Raw genomic sequence first — 7,038 nt, forward strand, 5'->3', positions numbered from 1 at the left:
TTCAATGCTTTCTAAAACAATATCCAAAATAATAATAAACACAAATTGATTTTTTTCATAATTTGTTTGCCAGGATATGTTGAGTATGTGAATTTGGCAGTTGTTCTGAGCTTATTGATTTTCACCAATTCTTAAATTGCTTCTAAATTGAAAGTACAGTAATTTACACTTATCTCGACATTTAGCTAATTGGACGGACCTGTAATGCGACATATTTAGTTGGACATTTTTGTAAACATAAAGTTCGGGGTCCAAATTATGACCCCACATTGAAAGTCGACACTGTACCACTGTCATCGCAAATGTTCAATTACAGGTTAAAATTACCTCCAATCCGATACTGAATGGTGGTAATGCGACGTGTCATTGAATGTAATTTACTGTAAAATATGTCACAAGCTGGATGGGAAGAAATTTTCCAACTGTGAAAGCTGTGGCGAGTGGCAAATGCAATCGCTAAACAGAAAGGTTTAACCGAAATAGATGGGGATATCGAGTGATAATAAAACAATAAACTCTTTAGATTGAAGATAATTTTGTGATCCTGAAAAGGACCCTTTTTAGCCTGCATGTGAATCCAACGAGCGACTTAGAGGCGAATGACCGAATGAAAAGTTTAAAGCCTCTTAAAAAACAAAGAAAGAAAGAACAACGAGCGAACAAATCGTAATGGCCGGTGAGAGATGTGTTGGCTCGGTTAGACCTTGATTACATGACCCAAATATATGTTTTCCTTAAAGCTATCGATCTTCGTGTGTGATTGTACCTATGTCCTTATACCCTCCTTATCATCCATTGCGAGCGATTGGCCCCCTTGGTATAAACAGTAAAATAAGTTGAAATGTAAATATACAATAGATTTAAGAATCGAGTGTGATCATCAACATTGTAACAATTCCCTTATATCCCATCCCTTTCCTGAAAGATGTCACCCTCTAAACTCGAGTAAACCGCGAGTAATCGGTTTTCCACCTTACTAACCATAGTGTTAGGAAAATTATTTATGTATAGTTTTAAAACATATACTTAAGAATTCGGCTCCTTTAAACTAATGTAACTGAGCCTGTAAAAATAAACGATTTATATAAAAAAAAAAAAAATCGTAATGAATGTATTTTTTTCCCATCGCTCCCTTTTAACGCTCATTCGTTTGTCTCGTTGGACTCGACCCTCTGGCTGAGTCTGCCAATTTGTCTCTATCCTGTGAGTGTGTACCGCTAGAGCTAGAGATGTGCTCCCTTGGCCGAGTGGTTAGCGTCATAACTAACATGCCGGGTGTTCGGGTTCGATTCCCGTTCTGGTCGGGGGAATTTTTCGTCAAAGAAATTTCCTCCGACTTGCACTGTGATCACGCGTATTCTAGAGCTTGCCACTCAGAATGCATTCAAGGCGTGCTATTTGGCATAGAAATCTCAACTAAGTACAAATAAAAATGACGCAAGTAATACTACGTTGAGACGGCGAAGTTCCTCTAGGAACGTTAGTCCCATTGAAGAAGAAGAAGAAGAAGAAGTGTACCGCTAGAGCAGCGTTTTTCAACCTTTTATGCTCCATTCCCCCATTTACGAAAATTAATCCCAGTGCTTCCCCTCTATCAGTATTTTGTAAGAAAGTCTGTAGCATATCAGTAATATAATAAAAGAATACGGGTTTCGAATTATAATCGCAACAAATTTGATTTTATACTTGTATCTGTTTACAAAAAAGATGTATAAAGTTTGGCATGTCAGTATGGCACCTGCGTCTGAACTATTCCCGCCAAAATCGTAATTCTTGAGAACGTTGTCGAAAAGCACACCTCATGTCATCTTCGATATCCACTCTGTTATGGTGTTTTGTTTCCATCAGCAGCATTGTAGGAAATCCAGATTCCCATAAATACCTGAGAGAGAGGAGCCAGCTCGCTTTTGTTGTGATCACCCTTATGTCAGCGCGGACCAGTCACGGTGAACCAAGGGGAAGTATTGAAATATGTAGAAAATTTCAAAATGACATTTTTTTGCAAGACATTTTATGTGAAAATAATTTTGACGTCGGACTACATCCTTCATTTCTATACAGGGGTGTAAGTTCAAAGCTTCGAAAACAAGAGTGTTACATTGGAGAAACAAGATTTTGAGCAATAAAACCTCTTCGCCGGTTGAAAGAAATGTAATGATAACCGCTTCATTCGAAAGATAAAATGTCTACGCGTTATATGTGTGTTACTTATTGATCCAAAAACTTGTTTCAATAGCTAAAAAATTGCTTTGAAGGCAAGCAATTGAAATCACAAAAATCTGTATATAAGGAATATAAGGTGCAAGCTCGGAAATGCACTCAATTATAATTGTACAGCGGTTAGATCATTTTGGAACAGTTACTGCTACAAAAAAAAACTTGCTACTGTGAAGAAGGCGACCAGCAAGAAGAAAGCTGCTGATACTGCTGGTGTGGCTGCCCGAAAGCAAAAGTCAAACAAATCCTCAAAAATCGCTGCATGCAAGCCGAAAACGCCGAAGCCATAGAAATCAGCTTCGAAAAAAACTACCATAGCCACACATAACGCACAACACGAGAGAAAACAAGATAGTGTTTTCAGCAAATCAAATCCAGTTCTTTTCAGAAAGAGTTTATCAAATACTGCGGTCAAATACATTCTTTTTGTAATTTCTTCGATCAAGTGCGATCAACGTAAGATTACATCTTTCGAGCACTTTTTAGGGGTACAATGAATCTTGAGAAAGACAATTCATTCCGGATCGACACTCACACAAACAATGTCCACTCATCAATGTCACAAAAGGAAAGTGAGTGTTGTGAGGGAGAGCAGAGTGAGCGCTTCATTTATGTAGACTGTTTGGAAGCGACAGTTATGTTGTCTATGGGAAATGGTATACAAATTAAATCACACATAAAGGGGAGAAAGAATCTTGACCCTTTTAGTTTTGTGGACAAGACCAATTGGTTCACCTTCACTATCGGTCAATTCGATTGGATCTTCAGTGATACTATTGCCTTGATTAGCAACCTGCATGTCAAATTTAAAATTTGCATATGAATGGTCCATCAGTGATGGGCAGGAATATCATGGCAAAGATGACGAGAGACTGGTAGGATAATTCTCATCTTCATCCGAATCGTGATCACTGCCTGTTAAAATTGCAGACACAGCATCCTTTTTAGTCAACCTACTATTATTTCCATCGGACACAAACAAAATTCCATCAAAATGCACCTGAGAGAAATCAATGTTGACTCTTTTAATTGGAAGATTAGCACTTATTTTATATATTCCACATACGTTGCATATTCAAATTGCATCGGAGAATATACAATCATCGCCCTCATTGCAAAAATCGATTCACTGAGCTTGCAGCAATAGATCAACCTGGAACCAGTGAAAGAATAAATGATAAAATGAAAGAATTCGCGAAAACTGGATGAATGATCGGAAAAAGTCACAAATGAGCCGAAAACACCCATAAATTCACACAAGATCTCCACCGACAAACAAATCATAAAAATCAGTTTGCTTCTTATTTCGGATATTGTTTTAGTAATCATCGAAATAATTCTTTAGAACACCTATATCGAAATTATCAAAAGTAAAAAAAAAATGTTGGAATGGGCCGATGCTGCTGGAAGCCATGATGTGGGCTGGCCTGGTACATCTTTTATTATTTCCTACATGATCCTTCTTATACCCCCCATATATTCCTGTTAGACGCAGTCCTACGTCAAAAATCAAATCGGGGATAAAAACGCACAAAAATACTCACAAACAAAGGTTCACGTCAAGTTTGAACACTTTTCTCATAAATGAATGACAACAACATGCTTGATTGAAATTGTCAGATTGGAATTTTCTTGATGATGATGCGTAAGAAGAATAAGAAGAAAACAAACTATCTGTCATTCAGCTGGCTCCTCTATCTCAGATAAATACTACGCGAAAGACAACAACACTCGTAACCAGTGTTGCCACATATACAGATTTTTCTGTAATGATACAGATTTTCAGCATGTTTTTTACCAAGAATCTGTAAATACAGATTACAGATTATTGGATATTCATGCAGATTTTATACAGATTTTGTAACAAGATAAAATTGTGCTCCCGTGGCCGAGTGGTTAGCGTCATAACTAAAATGCCGGGTGTTCGGGTTCGATTCCCGTTCTGGTCGGGGGAATTTTTCGTCAAAGAAATTTCCTCCGACTTGCACTGTGATCACGCGTATTCTAGAGCTTGCCACTCAGAATGCATTCAAGGCGTGTTATTTGGCATAGAAATCTCAACTAAGTACTAATAAAAATGACGCAAGTAATACTACGTTGAGACGGTGAAGTTCCTCTAGGAACGTTAGTGCCATTGAAGAAGAGAAGAACAAGATAAAATAATGTTTAAATATTTGATCATTTTACGCAACAATTAGCAAACTCAATCAGACAATTAGAACAGAACTGAACTGAACTATTTTTGCTACTGTCAAATGTGCCAAATATAGTAGTGATTGAAACCGTATTGTTTCGCAATATAATGGGACCAAAACAAAAGTTTGAAACCGTCTCGCTACAGAAACTGTGAACGCAATCATCAAATCTAAGTAATTTGTTAAAATCCGAAGGAGAAGTGCCTCAGTACTATTGTCAAACGACATCAAGGTCAAATTCTGCAAGACCATCTATAAACACCACGAGGAAAGTGAGGATTAAATGAATGTTTATAACGCGAAACTAAATGAAATAAACTCTCTCCGTCGGTTTGCCATAAAAATACATTTTCAAATGTTTAGTCGGAAGCATTTCAAATCATGTCCAAATCTTATTCTTGAATATAAGGAATTTTTTAAGTTTTTTTTAATTTGTTTCAAGTTTAACTTGTTGTAAAAAGTCTTGACAAATGCTGTACAGTTTCCTTTTTTATGGTCTTCTGTACTGTTTCATCGTCTGTTCCATCATCATTTACTGACGAAAGTCTTTCAAACATTCGCGAAGTTGTTCATTTGAACACTACATTTCAGATTTGGAAATGTTTGCCGAGGATCACAAATTTTAGCGTGTTCAATAAAGTTTTTGTGGCAATTTTTGCTAATCATTGTCATCTTCAAAGCAAAGTAAATGTATATTCCCTCGCACAATTCCCCCCTTCTAATGACCAAATTCCCCACTAGGGGGGAAATCCCCACCGGTTGAAAATCACTGCGCTAGAGCAGGGGTTTTCAAATGATGCTCCGCGGGAAATTTGTGCTCCGCGAAGTTATAGCAAATGCTCCCACTTGAAAACCCACATTGAGAAAAAAACATTCGTCAATTTAATTTCACTAGGCATATAGTGATTTATCTTGTTTATTCCGGGTCAGATATCATGTAACTGCTACGTACAACCGAAATAGAATGGTTTCCAGTTGGGTAATGCCAATGCAAATAAGATTTGTTTTATTGTTTAAAAAATGCAGGTGCTCCATCAAATATTTTTGCTATAAAATGTGCTCTGCCATAAAAAAAATCTGAAAACCCCTGCGCTAGAGTATAAAACACGCGGACCTCAAAAAAATATCTTATTTTCTTTCAAACCGTAAACCCGTGTGGTTGTACGGCATCGTGGACGTAACAAAGGAGGACAAGTTAAGGGAAAGGCAAAGTCTCACTCGAACCGTGCAGGTCTCCAGTTCCCTGTTGGTCCCATTCACTGATTGCTCCGCAAGGGTAACTAGGCCGAACGGATTGGTGCCGGAGCACCAGTATACCTAACAGCGATTATAGAGTTTCGGCCGTCGGGGTGCTCGAGTTGGCTTGCAAAGCTGCTCACGACAATCAGAAAACCCGCATCAAGAACAGAGTAGCTTCGGTTCGGCGCTCATCAAGGCAACAATTAGTTTCAGTGAGTGGCAAAGTGTTTCTCCGGCACGTCGCATTAAATGTAATTTACTGAACAACATGTCACAAGCTGGATGGGAAGAAATTTTCCAACTGTGAAAGCTGTGGCGAGTGGCAAACGCAATAGCTAAACAGGAAGGTTTAACCGAACAAGATGGGAATATCGAGTGATAACAAAAACACAACACCAAAGGTTCTTTTCAGAACCATCAACATATTCATAAAGAGTAAACAGTAAACTAATCCATTTTTCAGGTAGATAGGTAGGTATTCACGTAGGAGAAGAAAATAAAACAATATATTTAAAATATATATTTAACAAAAGCTGTCCCTTTTGTATAGTCCTACGTCACTCCGGTTATGTCCCCGACATTACCCACCCGTCTTTTTTTCGATTAAACACACACTAGACCAAATCACCCCACAGACGAACCAAATCACCCCGCATCAAATTTTAATGTCCAAAAATCATCTCTTTTATTTTATGGAATATTTGGTAGTTCGAAGCTTGATATAATGATTGAACATTATTGATTGAGAGAAAATAAGTGTAGCTCAGTGTTCAATGTGACAATTTTTACTTAGACCGTATTGGTTTAGACGATTTGCTTACGTGTTCCAAATTCCCCCCATTTCCCCTACTGCTGAATGACTTGGGTGAAGGTCAGAAATAACGTCTTATAATGCACAACCAATCAGAATAAATAGTGCTCACCCTTTACGCACATTCACGAGCAAACGAGAATTGCGAAACTCAAAAACAATTACTTCGAACGAGAACAAAACGAAGAAAAGTACTCAAACACAATCGCACAATGTATTAACTCTGTTTTACTTAGCAGCACAGCACAGCTTTTACACACTGTTAAACAAATAATCGAAGTCCGGTTAAATTTGTGCTCCACGCTAAATGCTTTCCATTAATTTTCGCTCGCTATGGTGCTGCCTGGTGACCTTGGCAAGGTTGGCGGTGATCTTGCAGAAGTGAAACGAAATATTAAAAGACCTGAAGCTGGGGCCACAATTACTGCAAACCAAGACGGATAATGGTAATGGGTAGTTTCATACACTTGCACCTGTGGGGGAGACTGGTGAACGATGAACTGGAAACTTTCATACATATTATTAAATTCTTTTGAAGCTTTCCTCTACATTGCGTGGAAAGTAAACTGACGACAC

Source organism: Toxorhynchites rutilus, chromosome 1, assembly GCF_029784135.1.
Source record: "Toxorhynchites rutilus septentrionalis strain SRP chromosome 1, ASM2978413v1, whole genome shotgun sequence".
Taxonomy (NCBI): domain Eukaryota; kingdom Metazoa; phylum Arthropoda; class Insecta; order Diptera; family Culicidae; genus Toxorhynchites; species Toxorhynchites rutilus.